Genomic DNA, 22,847 nt, shown 5'->3' on the forward strand with positions numbered 1-22,847 from the left:
AAACGTCAGCCTTTCTGCTCCTATGATGCTGCTGGGCCTACTGTGTTCATCCAGCCCTGCACCTTGTTGTCTATTCATTTCAAAATATTTGAGATAACAAGGTGTAGAGCTGGATGAACACAGCAGGCCAAGCAGCATCAGAGGAGCCGGAAGGCTGACGTTTCGGGCCTAGACCCAAACATTGTTCTGTTTTGATTTTTTCTCATGGAACTAACACATCCTTGAGTTATTTTTTTTTATCCTTCTGTTGATACTTTTCTTAAGGAATAAAAAGTAGATAATGCTGAGAGACTACATAAGTCTGGCAGCATCTGTAGGGAGATAAAGAGAGTTGAGGATTTGAGCGCAAAGACTGTTTGGAACTAAAGGGGACTGGAAAAAGACATTTTTTTATGCTGTTAACAAATGGAACAAAGGAACAAGTGAGATAAATGGTGAGAATACCCAGAGGAAAAGACAAAGGAGGTATAATGGTAAGAGATAGAATGGACTTCTTGCAGGATGTGAGTATGGTGTGTGCTCCCTTTGGTTTTGGGGATAAATCTTTGGATTTGTGATGCAAACTCTATTTGTCTCTCCACAAGTGTACAGACCCACTGAGTTCCTCCAACATATTCTGTCTTCATTTTAGATTTCCAGCAACTGCAGTATTTTGCTTTTAGCTCACTTTTCTTAAGGAATAATTGTCTTTTCACCATTTTGCAATGTAGTTTTATATTCTGATGTCTTCAGATTTCTCTATTCCACACATCAAGATGAGCAGATAATACTTGATATCTATTATTCTACATTTTCCCTTCCTGCCATCCTGGGAAACAGAGCACCTCTTTGTTGTCTCCCTAACAAAGCCAAGCTGAAGCTGTCCATTGGGGAGAATCATAATTGCGAAACAGGATTTCACCATAAGTGTGGCATGTGGTGTTCGATTGTCAGGGTTTTGTTTCATTGTACTAATTGATATTCTCATTAACCATCACAACATCAAGATTTCTGATAAGCAGCAACATGATAGTGACCCCATTTTAAATTATTGTAACAGTCTACTCAGGATATCTCACCAGTGAATAGGGCACTGAAATTCATACAGTATGTGAAAATTAATTCATAGAAATTATGAAGTATTTAACACAATTGAAGGACTGCCAGAAACTCACTGTTTGCTGCGATATGCTCTGTTTAGAGAGTGAATAATCCATTAGTTTTACCATAATATCAGTTTGAAACAAATTCTCCAGTACTGTACACAAAATATCATGCATGTGTGCAACATTACTTAAGACTGCTGGATTGCTAGACCATGAAATTATAGGACCTAGGTAATAAATCAGATTTGAAAATGAAGTAAAAGCAGGTTGACAAAACAGCTGCTGGCTAGACCAATGGGAAGATTTTGGTTCACGTTCCTAAGTGAAAGGCAGGAACATTCAAGGTGGTAGAGGTTGAATGAAGGTCTGCTATTCAACATTACATTATGACTAAAAAGGAAAAAAACACATTCTTGAAATTGAAAAAGTAGATATCACTGGGATCTAACTTTCCTCTCTTTTCATAAAACTCTTCAGTCAAGATTGCCTATAGTTCCAAGCTTCATAGGATCTTGACTTGTGTCCTATCTGAATATTGTGAGCTTGATTGAACATGGTAGATAGGGAATTATTAACAAAGTATTATAGTTAGGTGGGAAGCTAATGGACCGGTGGATCTTTTCCCATCTTTCAATATTTATGTCTCAAAGTCTCACACATTGTAGTGACACACAAGTTCTCAGTATGGAAGATGGGAGGAAATGGCCTAGTGGTATTATCACCAGGCAATTCATCCAGAAACTCAGCTGATGGGTTCAAATTCCATCATGGCAGATGGTGGAATTTGCATTCAATAAAATAAAGTCTGGAATTGAGATTCTACTGACGACCATGAAACCATCGTCAATTGCCAAGAAAAATCTATTTGGCTCACTAATATCGTTCAGTGAAGGAAATCTGTCATCAGCACCTGGTCTGGCCTACAGGACTCCAGACCCACAGCAATGTAGTTGACTCTCAGCTGCCCTCCAACTGCTCAGTTATATTAATTTTTGTAAAGTCTGAACAAAGAAATGAAACCAGACAGATCACTCGGCATTGATCTAGACACCAGAAAAGACAACGGCAGAAACAGCCCCATCGACCCTGCAAAGGCCTTCTTACTAACATCTGGGGGCTAATGTTAAAATTAGTCAAGCAACAACCTGATATAGTCATACTTACATAATCATACCTTACAGTGGATGTCCCAGGTACCACCATCACCATCCTTGGATATGCCCTGTCCCAACGGCAGGATGGGCCCTGCAGAGCTGTGGTATACAGTCAGGAGGGAGTTGCCCTGGGAATTCTCAACATTGGCTCTGGAACCCCATGAAGATTCATGGCTTCAGGTTATACATTGGCAAGGAAACCTCCTCCACCATGTACCGTCTTCCCTTGGCTGATGAACAAATGCTCCTCCATGTGGAACAACACAACTGGGAGATTGACTGAGAGTGGCAAGTGCACAAGATGTCCACTACCAAGAATGACTCACAGCAGTACTATTGATCAAACTGATTGCGTCCTAAAGGACATAACTGCTTGTCTGGGTCAGTGACAGGTGGTAAGGGAACCAACAAAAGGGAAAAACATACTAGACAACATCAGCACCAATCTGCTGGCTGTAGATGCATCTGTCCATGACAGTATTGATGAGAGTGATCTTTGTGGAGGTAAAGTTCTGCCTTCACATTGAGAGTATGCTCCATCGTGTTGTGTGGCACCATCACTGTGCTAAATGGGACAGCCTTCAAACAGATCTAGCAACTCAAGACTGAGCAACCAGGAGGTGCTGTTGACCATCAACAGCAGCAGCATCAGGAGAGGCAATGGCCGAGTGGTGTTATCGCTGGACTGTTAATCCTGACACCCAGATAATGTTCTGGGGATCTGGGTTTGAATCCCGCCTTGGCAGATGGTGGAATTTGAATTCAATAAATATCTGGAATTAAGAATCTAATGACGACCATGAATCCACTGTCAATTGTCGGAAAAACCCACCTGGTTCACTAATGTCCTTTCGGAAAGGAAACTACCATCCTTACCTGATCTGGTCTACATGTGACTCCAGACCCACAGCAAAGTAGTTGACTCTTAACTGCCCTCTGGGCAATTAGGGATGGGCAATAAATGCTGCCTGGCAACAATGCCCTCATCCCATGAATGAATAAGAAGTGGAAAAAAAAATGTACTCCAGTACAATCTGCAAACTCATGGCCCAGCATATCCCCCATTCAACCATTACAATCAAGCCAGGCGATCAACCCTGGTTCAATGGAGAGTGCAGGAGGGCAAGTCAGGAGCAGCACTAGGCAAACCTGAAAAAGAACTTGGTGAAGCTACCAAATAGGACTACTTGCATGCCAAACAGCATAAGTAGCAAGTGATGGACAGAGCTAAGCGAGCCCACAACCAACAGATCATATCTAAGCTCTGCAGCCCTGCCACATCCAGTCATGAATGGTGGTGGACAATTAAACAACTCACTGGAGGAGGAGGCTCCTCAAATATCCCCATCCTCAATGATGGAAGAGCCCAGCACATCAGTGCAAAAGATAAGGCTGAAGGATTCTCAGAAATTTTCAGCCAGAAGTGCTGAGTCGATGATTGATCTTGGCCTCTTCTTGTAATCCCCAGCATCTCAGAAACCAGTCTTCAGTCAATTCGATTCACTCCATGTGATATCAAGAAATGATTGCAGGCATTGGATACTGCAAAGGCTATGACAATGTTCTGGCAATAATACTAAAACTTTCCACTCCCCTAGTCAAGCTTTCCTGTACAGTTACAACACTGGTATTTACCTGACAATGGGGAAAATTGCTCAAGTATGTCTGGTACGTAAAAAAAAAGCAGGACAAATTCAACCCGGCCAATTACCAAACGAACAGTCTACTCTCGATCATCAGTAAAGTGATGGAAGGTGTCATTAACAGTGCTATCAAGCAGCATCTGCTCAGAAATAACCTGCTCAGTGACACCAAGTTTGGATTCTGCCAGGGCCACTCAGCTCCTGAACTCATTACAGTTTTGGTTCAAACATGGACAAAAGAGCTGAATTCCAGAGGTGAGTTGAGAGCGACAGTCCTTGACATCATTCGACTGAGTGTGGCATCAAGGAGCCCTAGCAAACTGGAATCAATGGGTACTGGAGGCAAACTGTCCACTGGTTGGAGTCATACCTGACACATAGGAAGATGAGATAACAAGGTGTAGAGCTGGATGAACACAGCAGGCCAAGCAGCATCATAGGAGCAGGAAGGCTGACGTTTTGGGCCTAGACCCTTCATCAGAAATGGGGGAGGGGAAGGGGGTTCTGAAATAAATAGGGAGAGAGGGGGAGGCAGATAGAAGATGGATAGAGGAGAAGATAGGTGGAGAGGAAACAGACAGGTCAAAGAGGCAGGGATGGAGCCAGTAAAGGTGAGTGTAGGTGGGGAGTTAGGGAGGGGATAGGTCAGTCCAGGGAGGACGGACAGGTCAAGGGGGCGGGATGAGGTTAGTAGGTAGGAGATGGGGGTGCGGCTTGAGGTGGGAGGAGGGGATAGGTGGGAGGAAGAACAGGTTAGGGAGGCAGGGACGAGCTGGGCTGGATTTGGGATGCGGTAGGGGGAGGGGAGATTTTGAAGCTTGTGAAATCCACATTGATACCATTGGGCTGCAGTGTTCCCAAGCGGAATATGAGTTGCTGTTCCTGCACCCTTCGGGTGGCATCATTGTGGCACTATAGGAGGCCCAGGATGGACATGTCATCTGCGGAATGAGAGGGGGAGTTGAAATGGTTCGCGACTGGGAGGTGCAGTTGTTTATTGCAAACCGAGCGTAGGTGTTCTGCAAAGCGGTCCCCGAGACTCCGCTTGGTTTCCCCAATGTAGAGGAGGCCACACCGGGTACAGCGGATGCAGTATACCACACTGGCAGATGTGCAGGTGAACATCTGCTTGATGTGGAAAGTCTTCTTGGGGCCTGGGATGGGGGTGAGGGAGGAGGTATGGGGGCAGGTGTAGCACTTCCTGCGGTTGCAGGGAAAAGTGCCGGGTGTGGTGGGGCTGGAGGGGAGTGTGGAGCGGACAAGGGAGTCACGGAGAGAGTGGTCCCCATGGAAAGCAGATTAGGGTGGGGAGGGAAAAATGTCTTTGGTGGTGGGGTCGGATTGCAGATGGCGGAAGTGTCAGAGGATGATGCGTTGGATCCGGAGGTTGGTGGGGTGGTAGGTGAGGACGAGGGGGATTCTTTTTTGGTTGTTATTGCGGGGATGGGCTGTGAGGGATGAGTTGCGGGAAATGCGGGAGACATGGTGGAGGGCATTCTCGACCACTGAGGGGGGGAAGTTACGGTCCTTGAAAAACGAGGACATCTGAGATGTACGGGAGTGGAATGCCTCATCCTGGGAGCAGATGCAGCGGAGGCGAAGGAATTGGGAATAGGGGATTGCATTCTTGCAGGAAGGTGGGTGGGAGGAGGTGTATTCTCGGTAGCTGTGGGAGTCGGTGGGCTTGAAATGGATATCGGTTTCTAGATGGTTGTGTTTGTTGGAGGTCAGTAATCTCAGCTGCAGGACATTTCTGCAAGAGTTCATCAGGGTAGAATCCCACGCCCAATCATTTTCAGCTGCTTCATTAATGACCTTCTCTCCATCATAAAATCAGAAACGGGAATGTTCACCAGTGATTGGTCAACATTCAGCACCATTCGCAACTCCTCAATACTGTAGCAGTCCATCATATCTGCATCATCCCTCTGAAGAGCATCCAGACACCACCCTATCCTGTAATCCTGCATTTAGCAAGACTTAAAATTCTACATTGTAGACTACACTCTATTCAGAGAAGTAATCTCATTCATAAAAACATATTTTGACATTTGTTGATGCTTGTTAACAAGTCCTCATTTGTTGACAGTTCTTGACAGACCAGCACTTGTTGAAATTTCTGGACACTTCTTGACAGATCATTATATTTATTGACCATCTTGACATTTCTTGATGTGTCTGGAGAAATTCGAAGGGATTTACGCACATTTTACATACAATTTCCCCAGTATTAGTAATCACAACAGGAATCTGCACCCTTTAAAGGATCCCTGGTCCTCACCAAAAAAGCATACCTGGTGTCCCCCCAAAAGGATGACTTGTCCCCGTCTCTACAGTATCCTGCTATTATACCCACAGGAGGATCTTAGTTTTCCAAAAGTGTTCCATGTCCATCCAACGGAAATGCATTGAGAACAGATCTGCTCCTACCTGGCCACCCCATACTCTCTAGGTTCGATACACCAGCAACTCCAAAATTCTGTTTTAGCAGAGGCCTCTGGTCGTTTAAATGAACTACAGCCCCCAAAATCCTGCCCCTGCAAAAATTAGAAATCCAAGTTTGACAACGAGTCAGGATTCCCGACTTCTTCTGGCATTCTTGCTGCAATAGAGATGCTGTCTGTCATGGCAACAATTGAGGCCTGTGTGTATGTGTGAGGGAGAGAAAGAAAGAGAGAGAGAGAGAAAAAGAGAGAGTGTATATGAGGGACAAGCGAGTAAGAATATGCTTGTGTATGAGGGAGTCAGTCAGACTGTACACATGTGAGCAATGTGTATCAGTAGGTAGGCGTAGATGTGTATGTGGTTAGGTGTAGGTATGTGCCTACGGACATGTGTGTGAGAACCCAGACATTGAATGAGCTGGGTGACACCCCCTATCCGGTCCTCCACCTCTTCCCCCCAGGCAGAGAGAGAAGGAAACTCAGACTGAAAGGCAACCCACTTCATTGAATCCCTACAGTGTGGAAACAGGCCCTTCAGCCCAAGAAGTCCACCCTGACCATCAGAGCATCCCACTCAGACCCATCCCCCTATAACCCATCTAATCTACCTATCCCCGAGCACCATGAACAATTTAGCATGGCCAATCCAATGCAGGCCTAGCCTGCACATCTTTGGACTGTGGGAGGAAATGGGAGCACCCGGAGGAAACAAACGCAGACACGGGGAGAACTTGCAAACTCCACACAGACAGTCACCCAAGGGTGGAATTGAATCCGGGTTCCTGGCGCTGTGAGGCAGCAGTGCTAACCACTGAGCCACTGTGCCACCCCTCACCTTTGTATGAATTTTTCTGAGGCAGTCCATTAAAAGGACTAATATGGAAAGACTGTACTTTAGAAATGGTACAGTCTTGAACAGTACAGATGAGAAAAGTGACCTTGATGTCTGTATGCAGGTGACAAATTAATAAAATATATTTTTTAAAAGAATTACATGGTTTAACAGATTGAGGAATAGAACATAAAAGCAAAGAGAGCACATGAGAAAGATCACTGGCTCAGCCTCAGTGGGAGAAGTTTGGACAATTTTGGACACCATGCTCCAGATAAAAACCAAAAGAACTGCGGATGCTGTAAGTCAGGAACAAAAACAAAGTTGCTGGAAAAGCTCAGCAGGTCTGGCAGCATCTGTGAAGGAGAAAACAGAGTTAACGTTTCGGGTCCGGTGACCCTTCCTCAGTACTTCAATGGAATGAAGTACTTAAATTGCCAGTTTAAAGGCGCCAATAGACTCAAGGGTGGCAGACTACTCGACAGCTCCCTCGTTCCCTGCATAAATCTTCAGCAGGTTTGAAGGGAATTGGTAGGCAGCAGGAAAGCCACCCATTGGAGCTTATGTTCCACCTCAATCATTTTCAACCTAGCTGGCTGGAGAGTGTAAAATCCAGGGCCACATTTCACAAAGGATGCCCAGCGCACAGATACGGGGATGTCAAAAACAATGAGTTATCCAGGGAGGATGGAAGAGTTAGGACGTCACTTTGGAACAGAGAAATAATGGAGGTTTTCAGAACCATGAGGAGGTTTTATAGAGCAGATCGAGTACAACTATTCCCCACAATAAGCAGATCAGTAACAAGAGGTCACAGATTCAAAGTCATTGGCAAAAAAAAGACGAGGGGTGATTTTTTTCATTCAGAGTTTTTTGTGGATCTGAAATGCTTTACCAGATCAGATGACAGAAACTAACTTGATTAGTAATTTTAAAGGAAAGTTGCTCTATTATTTGAGAATGAAGAACTTATTGAGTCACAGGCAAAAAAGAGGGTATGTGAGACAAAGTATCACTTCTCTTTCTCAGAGCCTGCAACAGCAAATGTCCTCCCTCTGTGCTATAAACATCTATGATTCTATGAGTTGTTCCAGTATTTTGTTTAATCTCATAGTCTACTTCATCAATCTCCAAAATTACATTGCATTCTGAAAAGAGATAAAACATTTTGGCTGAATCCCAACCTTGCAAGAGAACAAAACAGCAGCAAAGAATTCAACAAATGATGCATATAAATGTTATAGATGGAAATAGAGAAGAGATTTGGCTGATGCTTTCAACTCCTAATCTTTTATCAGTGTTTGTACTTTCTCAGTACATCATTTATTTTGGAAAAGAACAATTTAATGTTTTGTCCAATACATTCAGCATTGGTTTTCTGTAATATTGAACAACTGAAACCCATGGAGAATACCTTCTGCTCATTGTACTTGATATGTATGTTTGAAAGTCGCTGAGGACAGTCAGCAATCAAAGGGTCAAGTGGTATTTTGTTTAAGCCTATACTGCACACTAAATCTGTCAGAAGGAGATATCTGAACTTGTCCAATGACCAAGAAATATAAGATGGTGCAAGTTCTTTTCCCATTTTGAAGATGAATGCTGGCAATCCTAACTCTGATGTGTAAATGTGTTAACTTCAAGGATCCACAAATAAACTAGCTGCAGTGTAAAATGTAAACTTTCTACTGTTTGGTTACATAATTTGAACTCTTTAAAATATCTGTAATCTCTGGTAGATTTTGTTGTAAATTATTTTTGGAATATATTAATTGAAAATAACTTGAAAATGTGCTAATTTTGATAATTGACATTTAAGAGCATTAACATGCATTAGGAAAAATTTGAAGAGATAAAATCTGTACAAATGCTGTTAAGGATATTCAGAATACAATTGAGCGACAGTAATATTCTATGCTTCATCGTGGATCATTTAGGAATACACTTTGGGATATTTTTGTCCCCTACTACTTTACTGGTGTTAACTTATTGAAATGGATAAAAATTACAATTGTTGCAATCGCATTATGCTTATTGCATTCTTATTATTCATGATGCTTACTTTGCTTTGTATTTATCTGCCAATGATCTGCTAATATGTTTACTTTGGTTAATTTATTCTGTAATTCCAGAGTTGATTTCCCTCATTTTATTGCCTCTTTCACTTGGGTGTGAGAGAACTCCTTCATAAGGAGAAACAGAGGCAAATAGATTTTTTCTATCTGCAGTTCAGAAGAATGAGAGGTGATCACATTGAAACATATAAAATTCTTTGAGGGCTTTACCAAACTGTTTCCCTTTGCTGGACAGGAGCAAGGTGAGTCAGACCAATTTAATATAATCATGTCTCAACAAACATTTCAATGCCTTTCCCCAAGCCAGGGCCCTTGGAGTAGGGGCCTTTCAAGTGTCAAGATAAGGAATCATCCACTTAAGAATGAGATGAGGAGATTTTTTTTTCCCTCAGAAGGTTTAGAATCCTTCGAATTCTTACCATGTGTAGATGCTTAGTTGAGGAGTATCTTCAAGACAGAGATTAATAGATATTTTTGAAATGAAAGAAACCAAGGAATTGGTGGAAGAAATGTTGATGTACAAGCTCTGCTTTAACCTTACTGAATGCTGAAATGAGCTGAATGGGCTGAATTGTTTACTTCTTCAAATTTGTCTTGAGTATTATCTGCATGTTTGATGACTTTGCATTGACTTTGAATACAGACCATTAAAGTACATCAGTGTTAGTACCCTGCTGAAGAATTGCTGTACTTTTCCATACTTCAGCTGGTTTCTTTATACATTTTCATGGTTTATCTTGAATCCTTTTAGTTTTGGATTTGACTAGTGGACTCGAGAGTTGGGCATTATCAAATGCCTCTTCAAGGCCAAGGTATTACTATGTTGTGGTGCTCTCCACAGTTGATTTCGATTGCCACTTTTTCAAAAAGGTGAAGACCAGGCATAAGCTGTAGAGCTACAAGGACTATTATTCACCAGTTACGTAAGGCTAACTCTCAAATTTACTCCTAACAATTGATTCCATTATTTCAGATGAAATAGCAATAAGATTAATGAGTCTGTATATGCCTGTGTGGCATTTCTCACCCTTTTTTTTGAAAATGAACACTACATTAGTCTGTTTATAATTTACTGGTTCCTCTCCAGTGTTCAATCTCTTCCTTACACACTTCCTTCCTTTTCTCTTGGCAATTTGACTAAATCTCTTCTATCTTTACTGATTTATTTGTTTTGAGCCTTTCTGGCTTGTCTAAGACTTCCACATCATTTATATCAAAGCTATGGATTTTATTTTGATTATCTCTCTCTGGAGAAGGCGCTTTGTTCATATCATTCCTTATGAAACTTGGAGGAAGCAATCATTCGAACTGTTTACCATCTATTCCCATCCTAAGTTTAGTTCTGTTTGCATCTTTCACGATGTTTACCTCTTTTCTGATTGTCATGTTACTTTTGCAGTAAAGAATGGATACTTTTGCTGTTATTTTTAACTTTGCTCCCTGAGCTTTTTAACTCATTTCTACAGAATGAATTCAAGGTCATTCAAGACTGGAAAAGGTGTTCCCAGATGGGTGCATCAGTTTATAAGATAGAGGGGTCAGGGATAGTTTTTACTGAGGAGGAGGGCATGCAGTGTGACTCTTGCATGTCGTTCAAGGAAATCATGATTGATCTGATAATCCTCAACTCCACTATCATTCCTTTTTCTTTTAATCCTTGGAATCTCTTACTGAGAATACAGCATGGTGGCTTAGTGGTTAGCACTACTGCCTCACAGCAGCAGGGATCTAGGTTCAATTCCACCCTCAGGTGACTGTCAGTGTGGAGTTTGCACATTCTCCCTGTGTCTGCGTGGGTTTCCTCCCACAGTACAAAGATATGTGGGTTAGGTGGATTGTCCATAGGAAATGCAGGGTTACGGGGTAGGGTAGGTCTGGATGGGATGCTTTTTGGAAGGTTGGGATGGTCTGAATGGCCTGCTTCCACACTGTAGGGATCCTATGAATATTCTTAATACCCTAATCTCTACAACCCTTGGCAGTAACCAATTCCACATGTACATCCTCTCAGAAAAGAAATTCCTCCTCATCTCTGTGTGACTTTGACAATCCCTTACTCTGAGATTATGCCCTCTGGTTCTAGACTCTCCCATAAAGGGAAACAGCCCTGTCAAACCCCTTCAGAATCTTATATGTTTCAATAAGGTTACCTTTCATTCTGCTAAACTCCAAAAAGTATAGATTCAATGTACTCATAAAACTGTCCTCATAAAAACATCCTCCAATAACCTGAGTTCAACCTAGTGAAACATCTCTGAACTGCCTCCAGTACCAATATATTTTTCCAAAAATTAGGGAACCCAACTGTTCACAGTATTCCAGGCCTCATCTAACTAGCACCTTGGAGAGTTTGAGCAAGACTTCACTACCTCTGTACTCCCTTCCCTTTGAAATAAAGGCCAACATTCTATTTGCATTGCCTATTTGTCAGTGAACTTGTATGCTTGCTTTTTATGATTCCAAAATTTCCCTGTGCTACAGATTTCAGCAGTCTTTCTCCATTTAAATAATATTTATTGCCTCTAATCTTCCTACCAAAGTTCATAATTGCAAATTTTCCCACATTATATTCTACCTGCCAAGTTTTTTCTCACTAACTTAACCGGTCTCCATCTCTCTGCAGACACTCTGTGTCATGCTCACTACTTGTCTTCCCACCTATTTGCTCTGAACATCTCACAATTTATCCTGCTTGCTCCATCCCACGTCTGTCAATGGCATAAAGACCACAATTTTGAGGACTGCCAAATGGAACTTAATTTAGACAAAGCCTGGATAGAGTGGACCTGGAGAAGATGTTTGCACTAATAGGAGACAGTAGGACCCGAGAGCACAACCTCAAAGTGAAGGGATGACCTTTTAGAATTGAGATGAGAAGGAATTTCTTTAGCCACAGGATGGCGATTCTGTGGAACCTATTGCTATTGAGGGCTGACAAAGCCAAGTCATTGAGTCCATTTAAAACAGAGATAGCTAGGTTCTTGACAGCTAAAGGAATCTAACGATATGAAGAGAAGGCAGAACGGGGTTGAGAAATAAATCACCTGAATGGCCTAATTCTGCATGTGATCTGAGGTCATGAAGGTCTTATATTCCATCTTACTCCAGGGTCACTCGAAGCATGACACTTTCTGGAAGCATTTTGTTATGTGCAATTTAATAGCTTAATATCAAAAGAGACATTTGCCCGTGAATGTAATGTTTATATATAAAGGGGGTCTGCTGGAAGACTGGAGAATTGTAAACACACAGCCTTGTTCAGAAAGAGTTGTAAAGATAGACCCAGCAATTACAGACCAGTCAGTTTCATTTTTCGTGGTGGTGAAACATCTAGGAACTATTATTTGGACTAGAATTAGTAGCCACATGGAAAAATGTGTATTGATTCAGAAGAGTTAGCATTGATGTGCTCTGAAACGTTATAACTAAATAACTTGCTGAAGATTTTGAACAGATAACAGTGAGTGTTGATAAGGGGTACTATGTTAATGTGGTACACATGGACTTTCAAAAGATGTTTGATATGATGCCATAGAACATATTTGGTATGAATAACTTGGATCTTGGTGTGAAGGGACAATTTCAAATCTTGCAGATGACACAAAACTCAGGAGATTTGTAAACTGTAAGAATGACAGTGTCGAACTTCTGAAGGACACTTCTGTTGATGGACTAGGTGGAATAGTGGCAGATTAAGTTCAACGTGAAGAAGTCTGGTGATGCACTTTGCTACAAAGGACATGGAAAGACGGCATAAAACAAAGGGTACTATTCCAAATGGCGTGTAGGAGCTGTAAGCCCTAGGTGTTTACGTATATAATACATTCAAGGTGACAGACAGCAAGAGCTGTTAACAAATGATAAAGTATTCTGGACGTCATAAATATGGGTATAGAGTATATGAGCAGGGAGGTTGTGATGAACTTATGTAAAACACTGATTAGATCTCCTCTGGACTCTTATACAGTATACAGTCTGAGTGCCACACTATAGGAAGGATGTCAATGTTTTAGAGAGAGCGCAGAAGAGGTTACAAGAATAGTTTCAGGGACAAAAGACTTCAGTTATGAGAAAAGATTGGAAAAATTTGGACTGTTTTCCTTAGAGAGGAGAAAGCTAAGAGCAGATTCTAAAGAAGTTTTCAAAATCCTGAGTGGTCTGGGCAGAATGGGTAGGGAGTAACTGTTCATACTCGATCATGGATCAAGAACCAAAGGGCATAGTTTTAAAGTTTTGTAAAGCAAACAAATGCAAAGTGAGAAGAAAACTTTTTCACCCCGTGAGTTGTTAGGGAATGCCTGCAGGTGTCATGGAGTCAGAATGAATTGAGGCATTAAAGAGGGCACTGGATGATCATTTAAATTAAAACACTGTGCAGGATTACAGGGAAAAGGCAAGAGTTTAGCATCAAGTTAAAATATGCAGGGTGCCAATGCAGCCTGTCTCTTTCAGGCCTCCTTCTTCATTATCATTATTCTGTGATTCTGTCTGTTGGATTCTTCGGTACAACAATATTCAGAATTTTTTTTCATATATGTTACGAGGCATCACCAATGCCAATAGACTTATTACACTACTGGAGGTAAAATCACATCAGTGGATAGTCGATTGTTGAGTACATTTAAGGCTTAAGTAGATTTCAGGGTGGGAAAGTGCAGTTGAAGCTGTAGATGAGTCATGATTGTACTGAATAGTGGAGGAATTCACCGGCTCCTTTCATGTTCTTAACAAAGAAGAAACATGGTAACTTGGTCAAAATATTATGGGATTTCTGACACTGCTATTACCTAAACCCAATACGACAGAGAAATGAAATGCAAATGTTCCAACTCTATTTTCATAGTTGACATTATCATGAGCAAAAGTAAGGTCAGTCAGAGTAGGGCATCCCTTGCACACTATACAATCACTTTGTGAAAACATTTCCTTCAGTATGAAGTGATGCAATAAAATATTTTTTGTCATGGCAGTATAATTAATGCTGTGAAAATATTACCACACTGACGGAAACATGTAGCTGCATTTCAGGGTTGGCTGGGGGTAGGGGGTGTACATCATTGTTGTAAAATAAAATCTATCTCTTCCAGAAGTGAATGATTGAAATTTTCCATTTCTATCAAACAGAGTCATGATTCCCCTCTAACAATGTATTCTCCAAAGGATAAAAAGTTTTTATAGCAGCTTTTAAAAGTATCTCAGTGTTCAGCACAAGTTATTCTGTTTGGCTTTGCAATTTCCTTCTTGTCTTACAAGGCACAATCACTTTTATCATTCAGTACAGTTATCTATGTTTTGTCTCAGTCAGGCCATTGACTAGCTCTTGTCACGAATAGACAGGATAAAAGATATAGGATAGCAACGGTTCAAACAACCTTTTTCTCATTTATTTCTCATTTGTCTGTTGTGCACAGACAGATGGTATCATCTTTAAGACTATCAGCTGTTAATGGCAGAAAAAAATCTCAACCGAAAGATTTTACACACTAAGCTCAGCACTTTTTTTTATCATGTAGCTCAGTGAGCAGCAGTTTGGTTAGTAGCTTGTTAAGAGATAGGAGCCCTATTGCTGCTTGTTGGATGTAGACCATTTTTCAATACAATGGATCGAATATTTTAATGCAAACATATTATTTGTCATCACATTTTATTTGCTTATCTATCAAGATATTCAGAACTATTCAGAACTAATTTGTTAATTGTAAGAAAACTCAAATCAGTTTGCTTTCCATAAATAATCATACAGCCTGTTAACTTTGATCACTGCCTGCAAAATTGGACAAAATAATAGAAAAAAATCAAATATGGATTGAAATTGAATGAAATGGGATCCCATGGCAATCCTTGTTCTTATTGCAGCAATAATGTAAAATTTCAACACAATCCATATTAAGAGCATTAAGGGATGGTAGAATAAGTGAAGTCAATACTCTGCCTCTGGGAAAGGCCTCAGCTTTTTATCTAAAAAGAAGCAACAGATCAAGTTTATGAGACTTGGACCTCATCAGAAACATGTCCAAATGCTGTTAATGGAAATCTTATTTCAAAATGGTCCAAACTTTTTTTTTGCATCAGTTACATTTTTAGTTGCTCTTTCATGGGATGTACATGTTACCAACAAGGCCTGCATTTGTTGCCCATCCGTAATTACCTGTGAATATGTTGCCAAGCCATTTCAGAAGGCAGTTAAGAATCAAGCAAATTACTACAGGTCTGGAATCACATATAAGCCAGACCAGGTAAGGTCCATATTTTCATTCCTTAATGAGTTTCATGGCATTCTGCAATGGTTGCCATGGTCACAATTAATAAGTCTAGCTTTATTTTCCGGATTTATTTATTGAATTTAAATTCCACCATGCCACGGCTGGGTTTGAACCCACGTTAGGCTGGGCCTGTCGAGTACAAGATTTGCCATTTCATGGACCAGAGGGGAACATGTAAGTCATTTTATTTCTCCTCCAAGGTGGATGTAAAGCATCCTAGAGTACTATTGGTAAACACATTGGAGTTCTCCTGCCATTCTGGTCAATATTTAACCTGCATGTTACAAAAGCATCAAGTCATTTATGTCATTATTTGTGGGATTTTCTTAAATATGTTTGTAGCCAAAGTGTTTATCATTATTTCACACACTGCACTTATAACTTACCTACAAAATGAAAAAATCCTTTCAAAGGAGATGCATAGAGGTACAGTTAATATATATTGTGGGCCAAGGATGGACAGAGGATGTGGTACAATCAAAATCGTGGTCTCAGGTGTTGATTTTTATAATGCATTTCAAATAAGAGTGTGATGTGGGGAGGTGGTAGAAATTAGCAAAGAGATTTCGGAGCATGGATCATTCAGTTGGTGACAGGACATTGAGTTTATCAGCCGTGGTTGGGACATCTGGGAGCAATGAGTGCCCATGATAAATAAGAAGAAAAATTGCTGAAAAGATTAGTCAGCATCTATAGAGAGGAAATATTTGACATTAAATTCCTAATCATAACTCTGGTAACATTTTCTGATTCGGAGAGCATGGTGGCTCAGTGGTTAGCAATGCTGCTTCACAGCGCAAGAGACACAAGTTGAATTTCAACCTCGGGCGACTGTCTGTGTGATGTTTGCACATTCTCTCCATGTCTGTGTAGGTTTCTGCTGGGTGCTCCAGTTTCATCCCACAGTCCAAAGAAATTGTCCTGTAGCGTCCAGAGATGTGTCGGCTAGGTGGGTTAGCCATGGTAAATGTGGGATTATGGGGATAGGGTGGGGGTCTGGGACGGGCTGCTCTTTAGGGGGTCAGTGTGGACTCGATGGGTTGAATGGCCTCTTTCCACTCTGTAGGGATTCTAAGATTTCTGCCCAATCTATGAATTTGTTTTGTACCTTAAAACAATTCTTGCAACCCAAAATAGAAAAACGCGGTGTGATAGATTTGGAAGAATTAAAAGATAAAATATTACGTTATTTGCAATGTTATAATGTATTCATTGGTGAGGTGGGGAGGAAAGGACCAACTTAGCTCCAGAGGAGAATTGAAACAGGTGTTTGAATAAGCCCTGCCAAGCTTTGATTTTCTGAAGTGGAATATGACACCTATGGTAGATCGTGAGGGGCTACATAAGTATAGCATTATGACCAAGTCAAATCCAAAGTGTCAGAATTGTTGTGCAAAATTGAAACCGGGATTGCTGGATATGCACAGTAGATTAGTCAGCAGCCAATAAAGCAGAAAAGTGTTTCCAGTTAGAGCTGAGCAAAATTGTGACTGGTGTTTTAAACAAAGTAGTTTTTTTTTTGCACTGATAACCCAGTGGCTGGAGCTGCTTAAAATACCATTCTTTGTGGAGTGTCTGAGGGCCACAGATATAAACATTTTATGAAATTCAAACTGATTGGGTCAGTAAAGGGATTTTTGTCTCTTTAAAGTGCTATTCTTACCTGCTGAACTTGCCTTTGGTCATGTTCTTTTCTCAGATTTCTCTGTTGCTTTTTTTCCATATTTTTTGTACTGTGGGCTAGTTGATGGTACCAGTCTGTTTACAAATTTAAAATAAGAGCAGCTGCTAGCAACAATTTCATTAAAGCAGCATCCATAAAATCATCACTGTTTCATTTAAATCCAGCCCCTTGCCATTCCAAACAGAACACATTACAGTGGAAAGGCAACAACAACAAAGATCTTCAGTTTCAATAGCCTTGAGGCTGTAACTTTTTGTTTCATCTCACTGACAAGTTTATGGATGGCATTGTTCTACTTATTGAAATATTCCTAAAGTCATCAACCACATAATACAACATTGGAACTCTAGCTCTGAGTGTCAGGATGCAGGGGGAGAGATCAATCAAAACCAGAGGAAACTGGTCACTGAGGGCCTTTTTGTCATCTTCACATTGATTCTTCAGACCAATGGTCAGTCTTCATTGAGAAAGCTGGCCTTTTTTTTGCAGAGTTATTTTGGTTCTTTTTCATGCTTCATTTGATATCGATGGGAGCCACCATATCTTGGGAACTCAATTCATTGAAGTACAAAAGATCGGGGGATGATATAGCTAACAGGAATAAGGAAAGGTTTGGTGACAGCAGTAGAGATCTAATAAAGTAACAGTATTGAGGGGCAGTCTAGAGGAAGTACTACCCAAAGGTGAAGAGAAACAATTTTATAGATTACAAGGACTGCATTGGGAACCGGCATGTGGAACAGCAGTAAATAAATAGGTTTTTTTTTGTGCTTTCAAATTATTCCCTTAGAGAATAGTGTCCTAGGCCCAACCATCTTCAGCTGCTTCATTAATACCTTCTCTCTCTCATAAAGTCAGAAGTGGGGATGTTCACCAATGATTACATAATGTTCAGCACCATTTGCCCAGACTCCTCAGATACTGAAGCAGTCCATGTTCAAATACAACAATATCTGGTCAATGTCCTGGCTTGGGCTGACAAGTGGCAAGTAACATTTGTGCCGCACTAATGTCAGGCTATGACCATCACCACTAACCACCACCCCTTGACATTCAATGGAATTACCATTACTGAATCCCCCACTATCAATATCTTTGGAGTTACCACTGACCAGAATTCAATGGGACTCACCACATGAACTCAGCAGCCACACAACAGGTCAGAGGATAGGAATACTGAGGCAAGTAGCTCACCTCCTGACTCCCCAAAGCCTGTCCAGCAACTACAAGGCACAAGTCAGGAGTGTGATGGAATACTCCCCACTTGCCTGGATTGGTGCAGCTTCAACAACACTTAAAAAGCTTGACACCATCCAGGGCAAAGCAGCCTGCTTGATTGGGGCCACATCCACAAACATCCACTCTCTCCACTCAGTAGCAGCAGTGTGTACTATCTACAAGATACACTGCAGAAATTCACCAAAGATCCTTAGACAGCACCTTCCAAACCCACAACCACTTCCATCTATAAGGACAAGAGCAGCAGATACTTGGGAACACCAGCACCTGCAAGTTCCAAGCCACTGACCATCCTGACTTAGAAACCTATCACCATTTCTTCGTTGTCACTCGATCAAAATCCTGGAATTACATTCCTAATGGTATTGTGGGTCAACCCACAGCAGGTGGACTGCAGGGGTTCAAGGTGGCAACTCACCACCACCTTGTCAAAGGCAACTGGGGACAGACAATAACATGCTGGTCACCCAGCTATATCCATGTCCATGAGTGAATGAAAAAAGGGTAAGTAATCAAGGGAAGGTTAAATCTTAATCTGACAGATGACAACATGAAATCTCCTTCCATGACCATGATTATCCTTGTAATAATCTGATATTATGGAAAGGTTTTATGAACTCCTACAACCCAAATGAAGGAGGAGTCATCAATATCATGAGTCACCCATCAGATAATTGCTTCTACTGGCTCTCCATGTTTTTGTTTTCTATCATATCTGTATATTGTTCAGGGTAAGAATTGATTGAGGTAGTTTACTGCCAACAACCCTTTGCTTTAGGCCTGTTTAATGACCAGTGGTATAGAATACATCACTTAAATTCATATCTTCATTCATTACAGAGGACACACCATTCTTAATGAATATTGCTGGATTATGTATCTTCAGGCACAATTGCTAGGAACTGGATGGTATACATCTGCTTGCTATGAAAGCTCACTGTATCCACTCAGACTGTTTATGATATTATCAGATTGAATGGTGCAAATGCTGATTGAACAGTAAACTTGTACAACAATATCAACTTCAAGTACAGAGCTGGAGCACCAGTATGTGCTATCAAAGACTGGAAATGATGTGGAGGTGCCAGTGTTGGACTGGGATGGATAAGGTCAGAAATCACACGACACCAGGTTATAGTCCAACAGGTTTATTTGAAAAACCAAGCTTTCGGAGCCTTAGTCCTTCTTCAGGTGTTAGTGAGAGAGGTAGTATCAGACACAGAATTTATAATTAAAAGATCAAAGGTTCACACCATTGATCATGAAGTACTAAACAAACCTAAGATGCTGTTAAATCTTCAATCAGATAGAAGGTTTTAATTGATTAATATGTATATGTAAATCCCCGAATTCCTTTCAAGTCACAGTCCTTAGAGAACTAAAGGTTTTATCAGTGTCAACAAGAGGTGAGCTTTTAGGTGAGTAAACTGTATGGGGAAACAATAGTGAGGAAAGAGCTTTGGTAACAACACTGGAAAATTTCTGAGCAAGTGATGGGATGTGCTGAAAAAACCAAGACAACTTCGCTGTGTAGATTCACTCAAATTGAACAGAGGGATGAGAAATTAAAGTTATGAGGAGAGATTTGAGAAGTAGACTTGAAAATTTGCAACTTGTCCTGTTACAAAGGCAGAGTAAGGCAGAGTCTGACACATTTTCTTGCTTAGAACATTTTTTTGATTTATTTTTAATTCTCTCATGGGATTTGAGTGTCACTGGCAATGCAAATATATGTTGTCCATTCCCTTGAACTGATTGATTTTGGAGGCCATTTCAGAGGGCAATTAAGAATTAATCACTTTGCCATGGACCTGTAGTCACATAGTCATAGAGACATACAGCATGGAATCAGACCCTTCAGCCCAACCAGTCCATATCAAACATAATCCCAACTAAACTAGTCCCACCTGCCTGCTCCTGGCCCATATCCCTCCAAATCTTTCTTATTCGTGTTTCTATCCAAATGTCTTTTAAACGTTGTAATTGTACCCGTATCCACCACTTCCTCAGGAAGTTCATTCCACACATGAACAACCTGTGTAAAAAACTTGCCTCTTATGTTTTTTAAATCTCTTTCCCCCCACCTTAAAATGTGTCCTTGAAATTCACCCATTCTAGGGAAAATACAACTACCATTAACTCTATCTGTACCTCTCATTATTTTTCACAAACATGGAAGCCAGACAAGGTAAGGACAACAGATTTCCTTTCCTAAACGACATTAGACTACAGTATTTTACCATAACAAGGCAGGCTAAACAGTGACTCGATGGAACTATTCACAAATCTTTCCAGTTATGGCCAGGTAATAGTAATTAGATTGTTCCCATTGTCAGCGAGAAAGCAATGAACAAACATAACTTTCAGACAACTGCAAAACAAATTATAGGGAAGCCAGAAAGAATATATAATCCCATAGAGTATGGTAAGAATATGACGTTTCTTCCAAAAACCAGACACGAGTCAGTAGGACTCAGTTAATGCTTGAGAAAGATTGAGTATAAAAAGTAAATGAATTATTTGGGAAAAGCTGCCAGAACAGACTCAGTGGACTCATCAGCCTGTTTCAGCGCTATAAAATGTTATGTTTTAGGCCTGTTTTGGTGTATTTCCAAGTGACCATTTTTATACATGTACTTTTACAGTGATGGTACTAAGCATGATGTGGAGGTGCCATCATCAGGTGATGAAGGAGCATTGCTCCAAAAGCTTGTGATTTCAAATAAACCTGTTGGACTATAACCTGGTGTCGTGTGACTTCTGACAAGGTACTAAGCAATTCAACTAAAAAGCAGCATCATCAAGCCTGATCTTGTCCAAAACTAAATGCTCATAACGATTCAACTCTACCTGCCACCAGATTCAAGAGAAATCAGGAGCAGGAACCTGGTTTTGTTTTCATTAACCATAGCCCAGAGCGTGTCAACTGATTAGACTGTGAATACCATCATGCTGGCTGAGATCAGCTAACCAAAGGCAAACTGAGAACTGAACTAGTACTGTAGTCCTTAAGATTCAGTACTATATTATACAGTGCATTTACTAATTCATTGTTTTTTGAAAGCTAAATCATTTGGGCCCACTGGGAGTCAGATCAACTACATTTAGTGATGTGGGCAACATCCAGGCTTGGGCTGATAAGCGGCAAGAAACATTCACACCATGCAAATGCTAGGCAGTGGCCAAATCCAAAAAGAGAGGCTTCAACTATTTCCCCTTAATGTTCAATAGCACTGTCACTGTAACCCCTGTCTCCCCAACCCCCACATGCCACCAAAAGTACCAATATCCTGAGGGTTAGCACTGATCAGGGTTAGAACTGGATCAGTCATATAAATAATGTTGTTGAAAGTACAGAGATAGTAGGAACTGCAGATGCTGGAGAATCTGAGATAACAAGGTGTAGAGCTGGATGAACACAGCAGGCCAAGCAGCATCAGAGGAGCAGGAAGGCTAATGAGGGTCTGGGCCCGAAACGTCAGCCTTCCTGCTCCTCTGATGCTGCTTGGCTTATTGTTGAAAGTGCAGGTCAGAGAGCAACTCAAAGCCCAAAGACCCCAAAGCCTGTTTACCATCTACAAGGTATAAATCAGGACTTTGAGGGAATACACCATACTTGCCTTTATAAATGCACCTCTCACAAAAACTCAAGAAACTTGACACCATCAAGGGCTAAGCATCCTTTTTGATTGACACCATATTTACCACATCAAACCTTGACTTCCTCCACGACTGATGCACAGTGCCAGCAGTGTATACCATCCACAAGATGCACTGAAGTATTTTGTCAGACCTCCTTCATCAGCACCTTTCAAATCTGCAAATTCTACCATAAAGCAATAGATGCATGTGAACACCACACGCACGACTCCTCTATCCACCATTCAGCATTGCTGTTTCTTCATCATTGGTAGGTCAAATCTTGAAACTGTCTCTCTACCAGCTTTGTGGATGTACTTACATCACATGGATTACAGCAGTTCAAGAAGGCAGCTCATTACCATCTTCTCAAGGGCAAATTAACTTGGCAGCTCAAAACAAAAACACACAATAAACCTGTCCAAAGCCAAATTGCCATTCACAGTTCCAATTTTCATTGGGTGTTAAACCTGTTTGGACACAGCCATACGCAATAAAATTCAATTTTAAATCTATACAGGAAAGCAGCTAAGAAAAATGTCATGTGTTTGATATTTTCCAGGAAAGCTATTTGGAGCAAAATTATTTTTCATTCACTCCTTGTGTTTCATTGGAACTGTGTATTGAAAATGTGTAATATCATTTCTGGTTGATGTGAAAATATGAACTGTTACCACCTGCTTTTACAACACATTACAGACCCCGTGCCCATTTACAGCTTTTGACATCCTACTTGAGCTTTGACTTTGTCAAATACCCTGTATTACTGACTTCATAACAGTCTTGGAT

This window comes from Rhincodon typus, chromosome 1 (assembly GCF_021869965.1).
Source record: "Rhincodon typus isolate 14 chromosome 1, sRhiTyp1.1, whole genome shotgun sequence".
In the NCBI taxonomy this organism is placed as follows: Eukaryota; Metazoa; Chordata; class Chondrichthyes; order Orectolobiformes; family Rhincodontidae; genus Rhincodon; species Rhincodon typus.